Here is a 22,620-nt window from a genome sequence, read left to right on the forward strand (position 1 = left end):
ACCGGGCTCTGTGCAGCACACATGATGTGTCTTTGTCACGCAAATTGCAGATGAAGTCCTGCTGGTGTTTCCCTGCCTCTCCCCTCAGCCAACCACTTCAGCAAGGGTGAGGGGAGGCAAGTCTCCATGCTGAGCTGCTGAACAATTGGCTGCAGGGGGAGGTGGAGAAGCACCATCAGAACTACATCCATAATTGGCATGGCAAAAATGTTGATGGATGTACGCGCTGCATAGCGGACCAGGTTGGGAATGGACCATGATGGCAGCTGTACTGCCGTGCTTCGTATATTCCCTGGATATAAATATGAAGCACAAATCTCTAGCACACACGTTGTAATAATCTGAAAACAGGCATCTGTATTACAAATCATTAGACAATCTTCTTGTTGTTATGGGCCATTAAGTCAAAACTGACTTATACAGCTCTAATAGGGCTCTCAAGCAAAGCAAAGCAAAGCAAAGTGTGCTGTTTATATACCGCCCCACAGTGCTTCAAGCACTCTCTGGGCGGTTTACAAGTTAATTATGCAGGCTACACATTGCCCCCCCCCCCGCAAGCTGGGTACTCATTTTACCAACCTCGGACGGATAGAAGGCTGAGTCAACCTTGAGCCGCTACCTGGGATTGAACCCCAGGTCGTGAGCACAGTTTTGGCTGCAGGACAGCTGTTTAACCACTGCGCCACAAGGAAAGTGAGATATTTAAGGAGTGGTTTTACCTGTTACAGACCCCCAGTGAGTTTCCATACCTGAGTAAAAATATGAACTCAGGCCTCCTGAATCCTAGTCCATCACTCTGTCCACTACATCACACTGGGTATTCTTAACAATATACAAACTGTTGTGCACTATTAATGATGTAGTTAGAATTGGAACAACTACATACAAAGCCTCGGTCTGTTGGAGTGGGTCCAACTCCAAAGGCAGATGTGGTGTTTGCCTCTCCAGAAGCTTGGAGTCAGGTTTGGATAATGAAACTTCCAAGAACACTGTTAGAGAAAACAAACCTTGGACCCCAAGATGACAAGTTACAAAGAGTCTTTTATCTGGTAGCTTCAAATCCTCCCCTTTATAAGCAGAGCAAAGACGTGGACATATAAGGAAGAACATGGAGAAAGTTCTGATAAGACTTAGAGCATAATATATTAGACTTGATATATTAGTATTGGTCAGACATATATACATGGCATTATATATATAGTGTCACATTCCCAGGGGGTTTCACAGGCCAAACTCCAATATACCAGTCCAATATCAGAAGTCCAGAACATGCAAAGCAGATAACAAAATGCCAAAGCCAAAACACAAATCATAGTCAGCAGTCAGAGTCCAAAGCCAAGGGTCCAGAGAACAAGGTCCAAGATAAGCAGGATGCAAGCCAGAGTGTCAACTTGTTGCTTCCACAAACTTCCAAGCCTCTGAGTGCAGATTTTATAGCAGCAGCAGTCATCTAAACACTTCATCCTGCTAAAACTCAGGGCTGGTTGACCTGATGTTCCTATGGGAAGCATTCATGCAATCTTCTGCCCTTCGTGTCATGAGTCTTTGCTGAAGCTTAGCCCTCACCCTGGCTACTGGGGAAGGAGAATCTGGTGGTGATTCAGCTGTCTGTGCTTCTACTTGCCCGGCATTTTCCTCAGCTGTAATTAACCCCTCAGATTCCAGATCTTCTTCGGCCGAACTCATGACACATAGCTTGTGCGTAGATCTCTCAGAGCAACATAACATTCGCAGAAGTAATGACCACCAGGCTCACAACTGAGCAGCATAGTGCTGTTCTCACTCTCTTGCTTAAATAGTGAGAGCAGCCTATCACTGCAGACATAGCAGCTGAATGTGGTTAACAAGCATTACCTAAGCTTGCTCCAGCTGCATGCCATCAGTCATCCATTGACGTTTACAGGCATGACTTTGCATTCTCACTACAATATTAAATTTAACCCCTTGTTCACTTAAAGGAACAAATCTTGACACAGTCACCATCAGGTAATGCCACTTTCTGTTAATGCCTTCCTCAGATTAAACCCTCTGAGAATTCTTAACCCAAGAAAGGGTTACAGTAATCTCAAAATAAAAAAAGACAATCAGTAACAAGTTTTTCCAAACTCTTCTAGGTATCTCATTGTAAGTGTTTTCATTGTTGCAGTAGTTTTAGGCAATTCCAGAACTTGTTAATTATGTAAAGGTTTCCCTTGACAATTTTTGTCCAGTCGTGTCCGACTCTAGGGGGCGGCGCTCATCCCGCTCTTCAAGCCATAGAGCCAGCGTTTGTCCGAAGACAATCTTTCCGTGGTCACATGGCCAGTGTGATTTAGACACGGAACGCTGTTTACCTTCCCACTGAGATGGTACCTATTTATCTACTCGCATTTGCATGCTTTCGAACCGCTAGGTTGGCGGGAGCTGGGACAAGCAACGGGCGCTCACTCCGTTGCGTGGATTCGATCTTATGACTACCAGTTCTGTTTATTTACATCTACTGGGTCCCACATGAAAAACATAATATCTAAAAGTGTTAAAACATGTTACTTTTGAGAAGTCACAAGTGTTGCTTTATCTTGCAAAAATATCCTTACAGCCATGAACAAAGCTGTAGGTACAAATACGTAAAAATATGAAAAGTGAACTTAAGTTGTACTTGAATAGGACTGTTGAAATGCAGGAGCTAAATTCAGTCAAAAATAGAAGAGCACAAGTACAATAAATATCAAAAAATGTTTTAAGTTATATTCTGAAATACAGGAGCATTTCTATCAGGAGTACAGACTCTTAAGAGTAAAAACACTTCAGAGTTTTTGAGAATAAAATTATATATATATATATATATATATATATATATATATATATATATATATATATATATATATATATATATATATATATATATATATATATATATATATATATATATATATATTTATAATTATAATTATAATTATAATTATAATAATATATATAAGCCTTATCTGTGTGTAGGCATCCTTCAGTCTTGAGGGACTATGTAACATGCTGTGTATGGAGGACTTGGAAAAGCATCTAGTGTGGCTGAGAAGGCCAGTTTGAGAGTGACAATCTCTTCCACACTGAAGACAGTCTGTCCCCTGTCCAGCTCCCTGATTTTGCTGCTTTCGGGACTGCCTCTTCGCCTCAGCCTGCTGGACAAGGGTCCCTTCAAATTGCCTCCAGGGTGCACGCTCAGATGTCAAGGTTTCCCATCTGTTGAGGTCCATTCCGAAGTCCTTCAGATCCCACTTGGAGATATCCTTGTATCTCAGCTGTGGTCTCCCTCTAAAGCAATTTCCCTGCACTAATTCTCCATACAGGAGATCTTTTGGAATCTGGCCATCAGCCATTCTCACGATATGCCCAAGCCAACGTAGATGTCGCTGCCTCACTAATGTATACATGCTAAAAAATCCAGCTTGTTCTAGGACTATTTTATTTGGAACTCTGTCCTGCCAGGTGATGCCAAAAAAGCATCGGAGACAACGCATATGGAACGTGTCATGCACAAAGGGTCCAGGACTCACAGCAGTACAGGAGTGTACTCAAGACACAAGCTGTATAGACCTGGATCTTGGTATATGTTGTCAGCTTCTTATTAAGCCATACTCTCTGTTAGCATAGAGAACATTGTAGCTGCTTTGCCAATGCATTTATCCAGCTCGACATCTAGGGAGAGAGTGTCAGAGATGGTTGAGCTTTAGTCAGTACACAAAGTCATGAACAGCCTTCAGTTCTTGTGTGGATATGGTAATAGAGGGAGGTGAGTCCATTCCCTGGCCAATGATATTTGTTTTCTTCAGGATGGTTGTTAGTCCAAAGTGTTGGCAGACCATGCTAAAACGATTCATGTGTTGTTGGAGGTCTTCAGCAGAGTGGGCAACAACGGCTGCATCATCAGTGAAGAGGAAGTCCAGCATGCATTTCAGTTGGACTTTGGTCTTCGCTCTCAATCTAGAGAGATTAAAGAGCTTTCCATCTGATCTAGTCCAGAGATAGAAAACTTCTGTTGCAGTTCCAAAGGCATGCTTCAGCATGACAGCAAAAAACATCCCAAACAGGGTTGGCGCGAAGACACAGCCCTGTTTCACTTCCCCTTTGGATGTCAAAAGGATCTGATACTGAGCCATCAAAAACTACAGTGCTCTTCATTCAACCCCACCGCCTCAGACCATACGGTCAGGGAGAACAAAGGTCAGCCTAGAAGAAAATACCTCACCAAATAAAATGTCTGCCCAAGCACAGTTAAACCTCCTGCCTCAGCTTCCTTTTCAGGAAAGGGGCTTAGAGCCTCTGCTCACACTCATTTAAAGTTAAAACACTGCCCCATCAGACCATGCAGTCTGGGAAGTCAGCCTAGAAGAAAATACCTCACCAAATAAAATGTCCCCCAAGCACAGCTCACCTCCTGCCTCAGCTTCAGGAAAGGTCTCAGAAAAAGCCTTATAAGTGACAACTTTCAATGGAAGGCATGAAAAATTTTTAAACTTTAAAAGAGAAAATATACACAGTAATAAGCATCTTTTAGCTTTAAGCACACACAGAAAACTATTTTCTTTAAAAAGACAAAACCTCATACAGCCTTATATAAAATCCATACAGTGGTGTCTCGCTTGACGATAATCCATTCCAGGAAAATCGCCGTTAAGCAAAAACATCGTAAAGCAAAATTTAAAAACCCATTGAAATGCATTGAAACCCATTCAGTGCATTCCAATGGGGTAAAAACTCACCGTCCAGCGAAGATCCTCCATACGGTGGCCATTTTCGCTGCCTGTATAGTGAGGAATCCGTCCCTAAGCACAGCGGGGAGCCATTTTAAGCACCCAGTGGCCATTTTGAAAATGCAACGATCAGCTGTTTTTGATTGTCGTAAAGCAAAAATAGATTCCCGAAGCAGGGAACCGATCATCGCTAAGCGAAATTCCCCCATTTAAACCATCGTTTTGCGATCACAATTGCAATTGCAAAAAGATCGTTGTAAAGCGGATTCGTCATAATGTGGGGCAATCGTTAAGCGGGGCATGACTGTAGTTGTCCATCAGTGCCACACTGTTATCTTTCTGATGTCCTAAAGCTGTTTGCTTGGCATTAGATCTATGCTTCATGTCCTATTTGGATAAGATTTCACCATGCATTAACAGTGTTTACTCTCTCCCTGTTTATATGCTTTGTTTTGCATCAGTAGTCCAAACAATTTTGACCAAGGTCTCGCTACTGTGAGACTTGGAAAGTCCAACCCTTGGCCTCCCCTGCTTCAGTGGAGCCCAGCTACTTGCCTTCTTAGCTTCTGGCCTTTTCAAGGTTTGGATGCTTCAAGGTCGGAGTTAAATTCCCCCTCCCATGAGCAGTACTGACTAAAGTGATGTAATTTACTGACAATACAATACAATTACATGTTTTATTTGTTGATATTACAGAATACATACTATTTTATACCTTTCTCTAAACTCAGTTACTATTACTAATGAAGCTAAAGCCTTATAAAACAAACAAGTTTGTTTTTTCTCTACTTACTTGTTATTAAAGAAATAACTTAAAATAATGGTCATCCTTTCTCCTTTTACACTATTTTACTATATACTGTACTGTAAAACCTTCTGTTGTACAATATACTGTAATGTTATTCTCATTTGTTTAACATGGGCTTCCCCATCTATTTTGTGGTATCTCTTCGTTAATTAACATTGTAGGTAAAACACAATGCAAGTGTCATTCTGAAATGTACTTCCATTTTTTCTGGTTCTCTTTCTTTCATATTACACAAGTGTTCTGTTATTTATAGCTCCTATTATTTAGTCCTTCTCACAAAAACTGGCACAAAATTGAATGAGCTGCCTCTGCCTTGTTATCATATCAGTTCTGTATTCCAAACAAGTGACTTGTAATGTAAACTATATCCCCAGCTGTAGTTTTTCAGTAATATGTTCACTTTTAATAGACCTCTGAAGCATCTTTTTAAAATCAGTTTTAATTTTTTGGGCAACACTTCTGCACGCTATAAACTCATATTTTTGAATATTAACTGATACTTTCCTTTTTGTCTTTTTTCTTAATTTTGGATAGATTTCTCTACCCACATGTACACAATTTATCTGGTTACTTTTTGCTATTTCCAGGTGCCTGTGTGCCAGAATTCCTTTTTAGGATTTTTTTTTTTTTAAACTCCCTATTTGATTTCTTGGTGATTTTCCCTCTTTAGTTTTTTTAGTTGGTTGACTGGTTGTTTGTTTGTTTGATCGTTTACTTACTTCGATTAGTCTTGCTGGTGTCTGCCTGGCCTGCTTACTGCTGCCTTATGGACTCAAAGGCAAGAAGAGGCACTAAGTGATGGAGTAAGAGAAATAGTTCCATGTTCTAGTCATTTTGGTTGGGAGGGCTTTGATTGTTTTTTCTACCTTTATTTGTATGCTTGCTTTTCTTGGTTTTGGGGAGAGGGAACTGTGTGGTCTTTGTTGTTGTTTTTATTTTTCTGTCTTCTTCCTTGTGTGGGTGTGTGTTTGACTGATTTTTTTAAAAATATTATTTGGTTAGTTTATTGTGTGTTTATTTTGTTAAAGGTTTATATTTCAGTGAACCTTTTGGAGGTCACTATTTTGTTTGCTTTAGTGGCAGTGTGTGGGCCAGGAGGTGAACTTTGTGACTGTGCCAGTGTGCCACTGGATTGTGTGAATGTGATAATGTAAGCTAGTGCCTGCACAGGTCTGCTGATGCTGTATCTTTCTCATGTACTGTTGTCTGCTTTTGGAGTAGATTAATCTCAGTTGCTTTGCTCTCTTTTTTGGAATTCTGTTTAAGGCTTTTGGAGTAACAGAATGCAAAAATTACCAGTAACTGGACAGAGGGAGTTTGTCCCTGTTGGTTCTGCTGGACATCTCAGTGACCATGGAATCCTTCTGGGCCTCTCTCTTGAAGGTGGTGCTTGGGGGCTCGTGTTCACCACCTGGCCACTGGATTGTGACATTCCTCAGGATTCTGTTTAGTCACTGTAACAGCCACCCTCAAACCTCAAAGAGCGGTTGCTACTTCTCTTTAAAACTCTGCTGCCACCAACTTATCCTTAAAGAATCATAAAAGGACAAGTGTAACTTTGAAAACAAAAACTTGTTTATTGATTACAAAAATAAAAAATAGTAAATCACTGGTAAAGAATCAATTAGTCAATCACTGTTCTTAAATCACTGGCTCACACAGACTATTGCTTCACTGACAGGCTCACTCACTCACTCTAACTACTAATCACTTTAAACTCCCAGCTCAAACTCTCATCTCCTCTCCCACACCCTTCACCCCCCTTTTTATATCAGCTCCTCCCCTTAAGTTCCACCCTCCGTCACACCATTGGCTGATGACTCACTGCCCAGCTGTGACGGACATGTGATGTTATGTCTGCCCGTTACAGTCACTTATGCTATTTAATGTCCACATGAAACCACTGGGAGAGGCTGTACAGATCAGATGACACCAAACTTTATCTCTACCTTTCAATCAAAATCCAAGGAAGCTGTTTTAGTTCTACATCAGTTTCTGGTGTCAGTAATGGACTGGATGAGGGCAAATAAACTGAAACTTATTCCAGACAAGACAGAGGTATTCCTAGTCAGCTGAAAAGCAGATCAAAGAATAGTGATGCAACCTCTGCTGGATGGGGTTACACTCCCTATGAAAACACAGGTGTGCAGCTTGGTGGTATTCCTCTCTAAGCCTGGATACTCGGGATTTGGATTTGTACAGAAGCACCTTTGCACAGTTAGAACTAGCGCACCAGCTGTACCTATTTCTGTAGAGGTGTGATCTGACCACAGTAACACATACCTTACTTACATCTTGGCTGGATTACTTAAATGTGCTCTGCCTTTAGAAAGTGTTTGGAAACTTCAGCAGATTCAAAACTCTGCAGCCAGATTGTTAACTGGTGTTGATTACAAGGATCATGTCACCCCTGTTTCAACAACTGTACTGGCTACTAAATCATTTCCAGGCACAATTATATGTTCAAACCACAACTTTATATGGTTTGAACATATAAAGCCCTAAATGGCCTGGGCCCAAGCTACCTTTTTCGCTCCATAAGACGCACCTCTCCGTAAGACGCACCTCATTTTTAGGAGAGGAAAACAGGAAAAAAAATATTCTGGCAAATTCATAAGGCAGTAGCAATAGATAGATGTTGTCACATCAATTACCTCAAACTTCTTGCAGTGTACAACACGGTGAGAGCTTTTGAACAATTTGTAGTTGGCAAAGTTATTCCAATAGCCACAGACAACAACACTACAATGCTTTATATCAACCACCAAGGAGGAACAAAATCCATGTCTTCCTTGCTACTAACAGTACAGTTTTGGGACTGGTGTATTCTCAAGCATGTCATTTCACAAGTCATACATATACCAGAAGTGGAGAATCATGAAGCAGACTTCTACACCAAGACGACACACAATGAGTGGGAATTACCATCTCAAGTTTTAACACTTATAATGAATTGTTATTGCACTGAAAGAGATGAATAAACAGATTGTTGCTGGGTAGTCAATAAGAGCTATGATGAAGAAATCACCACCAGCACAGGTGTAAGCAAACAGCAAAACATGCCTCACTTCCACTCCCTCCCTTCCTTCTTTACAGCAATAAAGTTTTCTCTCTCTCCATCATTCAGTTCTTTACTTTGCAGCATGCAGCATGTCCACAGAAAGTGTGCTTACTTTTATCAGCTTTTTGCAGCTGATCCTCCTGTTTCCTCCACTCTCTAATCATTTTTTCAGATGAGGAGGCCCAAAATGTCTCTGCACTGTTCACTGTTTCCATACTCCTTAGCATATTTTACTACCTCTAGTTTAAAAGGAATGCTATATGCTAGCCTTTTCTGCTTTGCACTGGTAGAATGAGTTCCCATACTCTGCAAGAAAAATGTGCCCCTTATACATCACGACATCTACTGCCTGCTTGCTTTTACAAATATAATCTCAAAGCAGCATAGAATCATAGAATAATGGAGTTGGAAGAGGCCTATAAGGCCATCAATTCCAACCCCTGGTTCAATGCAGGAATCCAAATCAGAGCAGATCTGACAGATTTTAGAGACAACAATAGGATAAAATACAGTAGCTGGGAATCACAATGAAAAGATAAAATCTACCAGCAATATGGTAGAACAACAATGATTAATAAAAACCAATAAAAACAGGGGGAGCGATACCATGCAGCTTTTGTTAACACAAAAATACTACTAAAATTTCTGTTTCCAGTTGTGTGTGTGTACGTGTGAAATGCTATTTATGAAATGTTGGGTTCTTAAACCAGTTTTCAAGATTTCAAAGCTTTACTTGGACATATTCAGATCTGTGATTCAGATCTGCCCTCTGCAATTCAAATTGCCTTACTCCTGATGAGTCCATAAAAACTGTGGCAAGCTAATACACCAAATAAAACCTGTAGCCCTAGTGGTAATATATTAAGGAAAGGAGTGTTAGGTCCCTTTTAGTTTCCCTTTTGAACTTTATTCTGCATGTGCTCAGTGCCTTTTTAATCATTCTGTGCTTCAGAATGAAATTTGGCTAACAATACACATTAGCCTCCCCCCCAGGTCCCTTAATGTTTTAAATATCTGCAAAATTACTTCTATTTAGGCTTAATTTATGGGGAAGTGATGCAGCTTACTACCAAGCTCTGAACTACAGACAGCTATATCTAGCCACCTTTTCCCCATCCAGCAGGCTCTCAGTAGTAATTTTATCTTCCCCTCGCCATTCTCAGGCCTATAAAATAAATAAAAAAATATTAAACTTACTGGCAATTTTAGAAGCTTTTGTTTCTGTCCTCTCTCTCTCTCTCTCTGGTTCTCCACATGTCTGGTTGGTCACATGGTCTAACTTCTCTGCAGAAGGTGAAGGGAAAGAGACTCCTCCTTCCTGCTTTGCTTCTCCAATAGCCAATTGGGTGATGCAAGCAGGCAGATATGCTAATATCTGTGCACTGAAGGATTGTGGGAGGAACATCCAGCCCCTGATGGGGGTCCTGCAGGGCACCCCAAAACACTGAAGAGCTCTCCTGGCCTCTTTTGGGATTGGGGCTGTGCAGCCCTGTTCTGATCAGGAGGTGCAGCCGGGGGTCACCATGCCTTTGGAGGGTAGGGCACACAAAGGGCCAGGAGGCTTAGGGGCCATTCAAACTCAGACCTGGCAGGGGAGATACCATTGTTGTCAAAGTGGTTTTCCCAGGGTAAGGCTCATCTATTGCACTTTGGATGAGCTAACCCCTGTGATTTCCCCAAACATGGGAAAATGAACTGCATAAGTGGGAGACTGTGTTTATGGTTTCCCCTGGTGTTTCTAGAACCACCCTTTGGTCCTTGGCTATTTTCACTGTTTGCTGCCATAGGCCTATTTGCCTTGCTGGTTTTCCAGGTGGGCTGCAGGAAGCAGGTCCTGGAAAGCTAGCAGTGCAGAATGGTGAGGTCTAAACAGCAAGCAGTCTCTGCTGCCAGTTCAGAGGCCTCCCAGCATGGCAGTGGGAGGCTTTTGGGTGGTGGTGGTGGCTGAACCCTGGGTTACTACATTCACTCCATAAGATGCATGTACTTTCCCTCCCACCTTTTTGGAGAGAAAAAGTGCGTCTTATGGAGCGAAAAATACGGTATCTCAAAGATTGCACCTTCCTTTATGAGCAGGCCCAGGTGTTAAGAAGTTCAGGGGAGGCCTTTCTCTCAGCCCTGCTACCTTCACAGGTGTTTTTGGTTTGGACACAGGAGAGCACATTCTCTGTTACTGCTCCCAGATTCCGGAATTGTCTCGCATAGGAGGTCAAATTGGCCCCATCTTTGCTGTCCTTCTGCAAATAGGTAAATATCTTTCTCTTCAGGCAAGCTTTTCCTTAGCGACTGCTGTCTAAGAGAAGTTTTTAAATGGGATGGTTTGTACTTCAGTTGCTTTAAAATATTTTTAGTAATATTTTTACCTAACATTTTAAATATAATGTTTAATTAATTATTTTTAAATATTTGAATAATGTACTGTTTTTAGCTCTTAATATTGTGGGTTTTTAAAAATGTAACCCACCTTAGGTCCTTTTTTTTTTTTAAGAAGAAAGAGATGTTAAAAACATTTTTAAATTACCAAAAGAATACCCAGAAGAAGCTTTTCCTTTTCTTATAAAATGAAAGGATTGGCATGGAAAAAATAAGAAAATGAAGGAAAACAAGAGGCACCCCTAAAATAATCTGAGACAAAAGCAATATGAAAAAATTTGCTGTGTACATTCTTAGTCATGACCCCTAATTGAATATTAATGATACAGGTATTTTAGAATCATAGCTCCATTTAAAGCCAGCCTTGTATGTCAAAGGTATAAATCCCAGCACATTTGGGAACACTATAGAATTGTGGAATGAAAACAGTAACTGTCTCCATGCTTCAGACAAAGAAGGAAAACTTATTTTCCTTCTGCTGTAAAATACAGCAGCCATTTTCATGTAAAATATTAGACCACTTCCTATAGTATTGTATTTATTGTTTCTATATAGCTCATTCTATCTCTGTTTCTATTTACCATACATTATATAAAGAACATAGGAGAGGGGTATGTATGTATTTATGTTCTAGTCATCAGTTGCCAGAAGTGTGGTGTGACATTTCTAGAAGCACAGTGCTGGAGAGGACAAGTTTTTGTTCTGATTCAGTAGAACAATTCTTAAGCTATGAGCTTTCAAAACAGAGATGGGAAAAACTTACTTTCTTGGGGTTGCTCTCCCCACCTGGCCAGGAATTTTAACTTAAATTTAACTCTATTTTGATTGAGAAAGGAAAATAATATCTTAAGGTTTTAGGTAAAGCATTTGTCTGCACATAGGAGAATAAATAGATGTGAAGTTCTGAAAATTCAGATGCGTAATTCATAGGAAGAAACAAATGCGGCTTATTTCCAAGCACATGCATTCAAACTGAGATGTACAGCTGTGTAAGGCAATTTTTTCTCGTTATATCCATTCAGAAGCTAACAGTAATTAATTGTATTTTTAGATACACTAGTAATTACCATAAAAATGTGATGTACTGCTATATTCCCTATATCTCATGTGTATATCCAATTTATTGAAGGTAACTGTGTATACATATAACATATGTATTCTAATGGAAGTAAGTAATTATATGTATAATGAAAAACATTTTAGTTTTTGGTATAACCAGACTACTTTGTATGCAGAAGCTATTGATTTGATCTCGGGAGGAAGGAATCCCCTCCCACTTTTTTCTTGCTGTCAAATGTCTACAAAGAGAGAAGAGCTAAAAACCAAAATACATTTTTAGGATTTTGTTATGATTTACATTTGTGACACTGTGTACAGCGAAAAGCAAAGGGGGGGCATTTTCTTATCTATCCCTGTTACATTAGAAAAGTTCATGCCCTGCTCTTAGCATTTTCCAACACAGCTGTAGAGTAGTTTAAAGCCTATTTTTTAAATAAGTGATGCTCAATTTGTCTTTGATGATCCGCATGATTCAGGTGAGATGGGAGCACGGTCGGGCCCTTATTTGCATAAAAATTAATCACAGAAAAATGTAAATTGATAAAATTTTGTCTGCCTTTTCCCCTCTATTCGAGAACCCATGGATGGCTCCCAGAAGCAATCATCTCAGTATGGGGCTGCATTGGATGCTGTACAAATGATCACATTTGTGTTGAATACTCACTCATTTAAATGTCAGCACTGATGGGGCGGTACATCAGTAGGGAAAAAAATGAAAAATAAATACACAGCAGCTGAAGACTATCAAATCTGCAGGCACTCTTTAGAGATATATGATCTAATGTGAAAAAATTGCAGATTAATTATCCTTTTTCAAAATGGTAATTGTTTTAGCATCACACCAGAGAAAAATCTGCAGTTTATTTGGAATCAAACAAAAAACAGTAATGTTAAATACGTCATTACATCATTGTGTTTATTAAAAGGCTGCAATTAATCTCAAAGGCTCCAGTGCTGCATAAGATGAAACAAAAGAATGCTCTCATTTAAGCAACTTATCTTTTAGATTAGAACTGTGCAATAAAAATTTAGACAGTAGCTTTGCAAGTCTGTTTAATTATCGTGATATTTTAGTTTTATATAAAAGATATCTACAATATTCATTACCCCTATCTAATAAATCTGTTTTTCACAAGTGTTATATAATATATCATATTTTAAAAGCAGTATACAGTGTATCATATTGAGCAAGAACAGTTCATCTGATTCTTCATATGAAAGTATTTCCAAACAAGATAATATTAGACACATTACATGAATGTGTATTTGACGGACTTTTTGTGCTCCACAGCCTCTAACAAGATTGCAGAATAAAATATATGACCCTCCTTTTAATATTGCGGTGATCACATCAAAAAAACCCTGTTTTTGCCTTTTTATTGAAATTGTATCTGCTAGCAGTGTAAATGTGTTGAGTGTTATGCCAGTTAACAAGTGGTAATCCTTATTTTCAGTTCCAAAATTGATAGAAGTATCAGAAGGAGACCATGGGGGAAAAGCAGATTTGAAATACCATTGTGCCAGACATAATGTCAGGTCACTCTAGCAGCAGTTCCAATTCATAGACTACTGCTACCGTTTTTGAGCTATGGAAATTATGAGGAAAGAGAAATGCATTGTAAATAATGTCTTGAGATAAGTAATGTATTGTGAATGTTGACATCACCAAAAGCCTGAACAAAAAAGGGAAAGTACAAAACAAACACATCCTTCTCTCACCACAGTGCACTAGAATGAATGTTTTGTCCCCAGTAGCAAATATTAATCATATACTGTACATCAATGAACTCTTTATTTTCAACATATATTTCCCTATAATCAAGCAATGTAGCATTGCTGCTCTTTCATGTTTACTTGACCTTAACCTTTTGTTAATCACCACGCATGAGGATGAGGTGTCTTACTCCTTCAGAATCATACTTTGATAAGAAATCTCTACATAACTCAATATATAATGTGAACATTCTGATATTTTCCCACCTGTCCATAATATCAGCCATTTGCTATGTCCTATTTGGTTCTTTTTATAGACAGGACTGGCTGGAACAAAAGTTGACCCAATGAATTGACTGCTTTTTAGGTCCCAATTATCATATTGGAACCAACAAAACAAAAATTTGTGCCATTTTTTTTAAAGCCATGAGGCAGAGAAGCACAACAGCATACTTTAGTTATTAATAGATTGGTCCCTCTCAGGGACATTATGATTTTTTTTGTGGATTCAGAAAATACAAAAACGGTGTGTTAGCCCCTTCCTCTGGCCCACATGCTAACCCTCAACACACTAGTGTTTCTGACCCAAAACAAAGAAAGGCTATGGATAGAATTGCAGTGCAAGTTTGCTGCTTGTAAGTGATGATGCCATCAAAGTCTATGTTTCATTTCAGCTTTTCCAGCCACTTCTTATGTGCTGTCTAGGAAGTAGAGCTAGCTAGTGTTTACTGTATTTATGGTGGAAGTTAAAATACAAGAAGGGCGCATCCATATGCCCATTTTTCTAGTGAAGAGAGGGGACTGATCTGCAGCCTAAAGTGCCTTTTTTGGAGATACGATGTCAATCATTTTTTCTATAAACTGAACATTAATTTTCCTTCTGCAGTTTCCCTGTTTTTTTAAAATGTGGACACCAATGCTGGCATCGATTTGAGAAAAAGAAACCTGAACCAATCTTTAAGCCTCAGTTTTGGTTTGTGCACATGTACTACATGTTTGCATCGTTTTTTAAAATCCTATTTGTCTAAAACATTTTAGTCAGCTCTGGCACAATGAAAGAGAAACAGAAAAAAGAAGGAGGATTTCTCCCTTCTTTCCTTTTCACCCATAAGTCACAGCTACCCCAGATGCCAACTACTGTACAGGCCCACGCAGAGATCACTACTTTTCTATTTTGCAGGACAGGATCAGCACGAGGCATTTTGCTAGCTGAGGCAGACCAGCAAATGGCACCAATACAGGCCCCCTTTTCCTCAGCAGAAGCAGGTGCAAATCCCACGTTGAAGCTTGGTTTATGGACTCCCTCCCCTGCTGACTTTTGCAGGAAATCTCCGGCTCAAAGTGTATGTCACCTCCCTCTTTCTCCCTGTCAGTCTCAGCCCCTCCAAGCTCACCCACCTTCCCTTTGAACTTCCCAAAGCTGCCTGAGTTAGAGCATTACCATCTTCTAGCTACAGGAAAAGCAACCTCCATAAAAGAGAGGATAAGGATGCAATGATAATGACAAAGGAGGGTGAAAGAACAGACTGCTGTCTGACCTGCGAGAAACATAGTTATTGTGCATATACTAGAAACACATGTCACTAGGATAAATAGATATTTTTCTGTGGATGATGACAGTGAATTCAACAGGCACAAATTACTAGGGTATAGTGAAGTCTGCATCAGCTCAGAACTCCTGGGTTGGTCGCATCCTGATATAACTATTCACCAGTTAACATATTTGTTACTGGTCGAAGACAGCATTTCTTGCTCCTTTTCCTGGTGAGGTCAAAAATCAATCTTTTTTTAACCAGGAAGGGGTTTATCAGATGTATTTTCCCTTTGAATGGGAGATTGTGGTAAATAAAATTTTCCCTTTCCCTAATCTCCACACAACCCTGCCTCAAAATTCAGTTTCCTAATTCTCTCTTTAAGGCACCCTCTCTTAGCAAAATAGGAAGTGTTACTTTGTTGAGGAGTAAATCCAAAGAGCCCTTTTGGATGTTATTTTAAATTCTGATTCTAAGCCTTTTCCATTTTGCTTCCAAGTGGATACATTTAAAATAATGACCTAAATCTTAACTGTTTTGAATTACTTATGCTCCGAAATAATATAATGAATATTCTGGACTATTCTCTTATCTCTAGAACCCTTTTAAAATATTTGAAAACTTGTAAATTTGTTGTTGTTGTTTAGTCGTTAAGTCATGTGCAACTCTTCGTGACCCCATGGACCAGAGCATGCCAGGCCTTCCTGTCTTCCACTGCCTCCCGGAGTTGGAATCCAATTCATGTTGGTAGCTTCGATGACACTGTACAACCATCTCATCCTCTGTCGTCCCTTTCTCCTCTTGCCTCCACACTTTCCCAATATCAGGATCTTTTCCATGGAGTCTTCTCTTCTCATGAGATGGCCAAAATTATTGGAGCCTCAGCTTCAGGATCTGTCCTTCCAGTGAGCACTCAGGATTGATTTCCGGCAAAATGGATAGGTTTGTTCTCCCTGCAGTCCAGGGGACTCTCAAGAGCCTCCTCCAGCACTACAATTCAAAAGCATCAATTCTTCGGCGGTCAGCCTTCTTTATGGTCCAGCTCTCACTTCCATACATCACTACTAGAAAAACCAAAGCTTGACTACGCAGACCTTTGTTGGCAAGGTGATTTCTCTCCTTTTTAAGATGCTGTCTAGGTTTCTCATCGCTTTCCTCCCAAGAAGCAGGCGTCTTTTAATTTAGTGGGTGCTGTCACCATCTGCAGTGATCCTGGAGCCCAAGAAAGTAAAATCTGCCACTGCCTCCATATCTTCCCGTTCTATTTCCCAGGAGGTGATGGGACCAGTGGCCATGATCTTAGTTTTTTTGATGTTGAGCTTCAGACCATTTTTTGAGCTCTCCTCTTTCACCCTCATTAAAAGGTTCTTTAATTCCTCCTCACTTTCTGCCATCAGAGTGGTATCATCTGCATATCGGAGGTTGTTGATATTTCTTTCGGCAATCTTAATTCCGGTTTGGGATTCCTCCAGTACAGCCTTTTGCATTATGTGTTCTGCATATAAGTTAAATAAGCCCGGGGACAATATACAGCCTTGTCGTACTCCTTTCCCAATTTTGAACCAATCAGTTGTTCCATATCAAGTTCTAATTGTTGCTTCCTGTCCCACATATAGCTTTCTCAGGACATAGATAAGGTGATCAGGCACTCCCATTTCTTTAAAGACTTGCCATAGTTTGTCGGGTCCACACAGTCAAAGGCTTTTGCGTAGTCAGTGAAGCAGAAGTAGATGTATTTCTGGAACTCTCTGGCTTTCTCCCTATTCCAGTGCATGTTAGCAATTTGGTTTCTAGTTCCTCTGCCCCTTTGTAATCCAGCATGTACTTCTGAGAGTTCTCGGTCCACATACTGCTGAAGCCTACCTTGTAGGATTTCGAGCGTAACCTTGCTAGCATATGAAATGAGTGCAATTGTACGGTAGTTGGAGTATTCTTTGGCACCATCCTTCTTTGATATTGGGATGTAGACTGATCTTCTTCGTAATGGCTGTGACAAACCCAGACCTACTGGGATCTGCCACACGTTAACTAAGCTGCCACCAACCATTCCCTATAAGAAGTCACACAGACCAGGGATGGATTTTTAACAAATAAAAGAATAAGGTTTATTTAAATACAACACACAGGGAAAATAAAATGATCAGGTGAATAAGATAAAGTAACGTGGCTTAGTTTCACTCATACATGCACACAGTTTGGTTCACACAGAACCCTTAACTTGAAGCACAGACCCTGAACCTATCAGTTCTGGCTAACCAACAGACACCTGAACCTATCAGGTTGGTACTCTGACACACAGTAGTACCCTGTCTGACACACAGACTCCCACACCAGCTTCTTCTTCCCAGCTGCTGCTTCGTCACATCTCAGCGTCTGCTAACTTCACCACACAGGCTTCACATATATATACAGTACAGCCCCTCCTCCTGATGTCCCGCCTTCCACTCCCCATAGGATGGATCTTTCCCTCCAAACCCATGACAGACAGGTAACATCAGTGCTGTATGTAACACCTCCCCTCTTTATAAGTTGTTTTGTAGGGGGAAAGCTAAGGTGCTTTTTCCCAAAAAACAACCTGGATAAAACACACAACAACAGTTATACATACCATATCATACTTACTTATACTTACATTCTAAGTTAACCATAGCAATTAGGCATTTAACCATTTACCATATACATTACATCAATTTACCTTTATTCTTACAAACCAAATTCAAAAAATAGGTACATTTAACTTTTTGTCATCAATATATATACATAGTCCATGTTTCTTTCGCCGTCTTCAATCTTCAGGTCTTCTTGATAAGGCGTCAGCAACACAGTTCACTGACCCTCTGACCACCTTCACTTCAAAGTCATAGTCCTGCAGATTTAAAGCCCACCTCATAAGTTTACTATTGTGGGTTTTCATTGTCTTTAACCATTGCAGTGGTGAATGGTCAGTGCACAGAACAAAATGTCTTCCCCAGATGTAAGGCTTGGCCTTCTGGATCGCGTAGACTATGGCCAAACACTCCTTCTCCACGGTTGCCAAATGTCTCTCACCTTTTTGAAGTTTCCTACTCAGGTAGGACACTGGATGCTGGTCACCATTCTCATCCTCCTGGCAAAGAACTGCTCCTACCCCGCTGTTAGACGCATCGGTGTAGATGATGAACTCCCGGTCGAAGTCTGGAGCACGCAGCACTGGATACTGGACGAGCGCCTCCTTCAACCTCTGGAACGCCTCCTCACAGTCGCTGGTCCACGGGATGCGGTCATCAGCCTTCTTCCTCGTCAGATCGGTCAGCGGAGCCGCAATCTCGCTAAACCTCGGGATGAACTTTCTGTAGTAGCCCACCAACCCAAGAAATGATTTGACTTTTTTCTTGGTGTTGGGTCTGGGCCAATCACGAACTGCTTCTATCTTGGCCTCGAGGGGTTTTATCACTCCTCCCCCTACTATGTGACCCAAGTATTTTATTTCTGGGCTACCCAGCTGACACTTGTTCTCTTTGCAGAGCCTAGGCCAAAGCACTTCCTCCCCTGGATTAAAGCGCCTCTCCCTGCCTTCCTGGTCATCCCAAGCTTTCTTTCTGACCTTTTGAGCTTGCAGGGTCTCTGCTGCTAGCTCTAGGTTTCTCTTTAAGTCATTCCTTAAAGTGCCTATATATGTCACAACGTCTTGTGGGTCATCCTGGGTGATCTGCTCCCAATTTTGTTTGATCAAATCAAGGGGCCCTTTCACCCTTCTCCCAAATAAAAGTTCAAATGGACTGAACCCGGTACTGGCTTGTGGCACTGATCGATAAGCAAACAAAAGGGATTGCAGCTTCTGGTCCCAATTGTTTGGATTCTCTGCCAAGTAAGCCCTAATCATGCGCATTAGAGTCCCATTGAACTTCTCAGTTAACCCATTACTTTCAGGATGATAGGCAGTAGTTTCCTTGTGCTTAATTCCACAGATTTGCCATAAGCGTTTCATGAGCTTTGATGTGAACGATGCGCCCAAATCTGTGATTATTTCTGAGGCAAATCCCATCCTGGACATATACCCCACCAAGGCATCTGCCACTGTGTTAGTTTCAATGTTAGTCAAGGGTATGGCTTCAGGGTACCTCGTGGCATGGTCCACAATGGTGAGAATGAACCTGTTCCCCCTCTTTGTGGCCTTGGGCAAAGGTCCCACAATATCCACCCCTATGCATTTGAACGGAGTGTCAATCACAGGCAAAGGGCACAACTTTGCTTTGGTCCTGTCGCGGCTATTCCCCTGCCTTTGACACACATCACATTGTTTACAGAACTCCCTGATCTGCTTCCCTATGTCAGGCCAGTAAAAATTCTGTGTGATTCTCTGCTGTGTTTTGTTCACCCCTAAGTGCGCAGCAAACATGTCAGAGTGCCCCCTTTGTAAGATCATGGGGCGATACTTTTCAGGCACCACTAGCTGACTTCTGATCCCATCTCCCCCTTTTGAGGTATTCCTCAGGGTCTCTCTATACAAAATCCCCTTTTTCTCTAGAAATCTCACTGGGGTTTCAGGTGCTAGCTGGGCGTCAGTCACCTGTTCAAAACACTTTTGGAGAGTGGCGTCTGCCTTTTGCTCTTGTCCAAATCTGCTGTCTGTGGTTAAGGTTTCCACCACAGCTTCTGAACTCCCCCCACCTGCTTCCGTCTCTGGCTCATCATTACCCCCCTGAACTGTCCCCGTGGTGGCTTGTGAACGTGTAATCACTAGCACCCGTTTCACATGTTCAGCCAGGTCATTTCCCACGAGCACGGCTGCTGGCAGAGTCGATGAAATTGCTAGCCGCCAAACTCCCCTCCAGCCTTGAAAGTTCACAGATACCTCCGCTACTGGCAGTGAGATCACCTGCCCCTCAATCCCTGCCACCTTCATGCTCTCATTTGGGATTACATACTCCCTAGGAATAATATCTGGATGGCACAGGGTCACCTGAGAACAAGTGTCCCGCAGCCCCCGATACTGATGGCCAAGTATCCCTACGTCCACCCCTGCTGTCTCAAACAACTGGGAATCTGTTCTCACCAGCAGGCAGCGCCTGACCTCTACAAGAGGACCATTTTCCTCAGCCTGATCAGCAGATGTAGCTGTTCCAGATTGAGTAGCCATGGCAACAGGCTCCCTCAGTGACAATGAGCCTTGCTCTTTCTGGACACAGAACACAGCTTTTGGCTTGGTCCCACTCGAATCCTGAGGCACAATTCCTTTTAGCTGCCTTAATTTCTCACACTCTGTGATTAGATGGCCCTTTCCCTGACAGAAATAACATTTTCTGGTGTATTTTGATTCTCTCTCATCTTGTTTTGGTTTTCCCTCCAAAATCTGAGGTCTTGGTTTCATGTCTGAGGGCTTCCCTTCACCATGGGCCCCTCCCCCTTGCTGGCTTTTCCCTGGTCCCTGAGAGTACTTGCTGTAGGTTTCTTTGGGTTTACCTACAGATTTCCCCTCACCCAAGGGCTTTCTTATTTGGGAAATAAAATCTGCGATCTCTGCGGCTTCTGCCACAGATTTTGGTTTCCTTTCCCTCACCTGGAACTTCAGTTCCCCATGCAGGACTGAATAGAATTGTTCCAGCGCTATCAAGTCTTTAAGCTGCTGGTAGGTCTCTGTCCCCTCCTGAGATAGCCATTTCTCAAGCAGCCTCACCAATTGGGCCCCCACTTGGGTAAAAGTCTGCTCTGGTTTCTTTGTGAGGGACCTGAATCTTTGCCTCAGCTGTTCCGCATTTATCCCATGTCTTGCAAACACCAGTTTTTTAAACTCTGCAAAATCTTTCATCAGTTCCTCAGGCATCTCGGCATAGACCTCAGCCAGGCTACCACTGATTAAAGATCGCATGATGGTCATCTTCTCAGTTTCCCTCACTGAGAAGTCCACAAACGCTCTTTCCACTAGGGAAAAGAACACCTCAGGACAATCTCCCTTGTGGTACACAGGGAATTTCTTCAGGTCAGCTTTAGACAGTTGGCCTCCCTCAGAATCCCTATTGTTATTATTGTTCTGGTTCATCAGTTCCAATTTTTTTAATTCAAACGCCATTTTCTCTCTCTGCAATTCCAATTCAAATTGCCTTCTTTCTCTCTCTAATCTTTCCTCTCTTTCCCTTTCCTCCATTTCAAATTGCCTCATCCTCAGTTCATGCTGTTGGGCTATGAGCAATTTTCTGAGTTCTGGGTTCTGCTCTCCCGTGCTGTCACCTTGCACTGAGCCAAATTCATCCTCAGAACCTTGGTCAATCTGGGGGTCTTTCACTTCACCCATTTCTGCCATTTGGCTTCGAGTCAAGGGCATACTCCCCCCCAGAACAGGCTGCTTTAAAAAGTCAAGCCTCAAAATAAAACGACCACTTTTTTTTTCTTTTGCCTCAGAACCAGCTTTCCCTATAGATTGCTGCTGTCCTTCAGCACTACTTGCAACTGTAGCGAGTTAAAGTCTACCCCCCTCTGCTGGGCCTCTCAGCAGGCAGGCTAGATCACTGCTATTTCACAGTTTTGCCTCAGCTTTTTTTTTTCCCGCCAAAACCAGGCTGCCTCAGAGCACCCTAATCTAGTCTCCCCAGTTGGCACGTTCTTCCACTAGCGCACCTCCCCGTGAGGTACACCTAGAAGATTACCTACGCGCCTCAGATTGTCCCTGACTAGACCCCCCTTGCTCTGGGCACACTTGCCAAGGCTTTGCTGGACCACTGGACAACTGGACCAGTCGTATCCCACACGCTGGACACCAATCAATGTGACAAACCCAGACCTACTGGGATCTGCCACACGTTAACTAAGCTGCCACCAACCATTCCCTATAAGAAGTCACACAGACCAGGGATGGATTTTTAACAAATAAAAGAATAAGGTTTATTTAAATACAACACACAGGGAAAATAAAATGATCAGGTGAATAAGATAAAGTAACGTGGCTTAGTTTCACTCATACATGCACACAGTTTGGTTCACACAGAACCCTTAACTTGAAGCACAGACCCTGAACCTATCAGTTCTGGCTAACCAACAGACACCTGAACCTATCAGGTTGGTACTCTGACACACAGTAGTACCCTGTCTGACACACAGACTCCCACACCAGCTTCTTCTTCCCAGCTGCTGCTTCGTCACATCTCAGCGTCTGCTAACTTCACCACACAGGCTTCACATATATATACAGTACAGCCCCTCCTCCTGATGTCCCGCCTTCCACTCCCCATAGGATGGATCTTTCCCTCCAAACCCATGACAGACAGGTAACATCAGTGCTGTATGTAACAATGGCCTCTGTAAATGCACACAAATGGGTTTATTCTGAGCCTGTGCAGGACATTCGGAAGATTCCAGAACTTAAGAAAAAAG

The 22,620-nt window shown here is 41.7% G+C and overlaps 1 protein-coding gene and 1 pseudogene across 6 annotated transcripts in view; both read left to right on the forward strand.

Annotated features, from left to right (window-relative positions):
• Positions 1–22,620, forward strand: part of DCDC1 (doublecortin domain containing 1) — a 443,661-nt gene that overhangs the window by 331,836 nt on the left and 89,205 nt on the right. The window lies entirely within an intron of this gene.
• LOC144586188 (U1 spliceosomal RNA) lies at positions 10,174–10,326 on the forward strand (annotated as a pseudogene).

The sequence above is a fragment of the Pogona vitticeps genome, chromosome 1, assembly GCF_051106095.1.
Source record: "Pogona vitticeps strain Pit_001003342236 chromosome 1, PviZW2.1, whole genome shotgun sequence".
Taxonomy (NCBI): domain Eukaryota; kingdom Metazoa; phylum Chordata; class Lepidosauria; order Squamata; family Agamidae; genus Pogona; species Pogona vitticeps.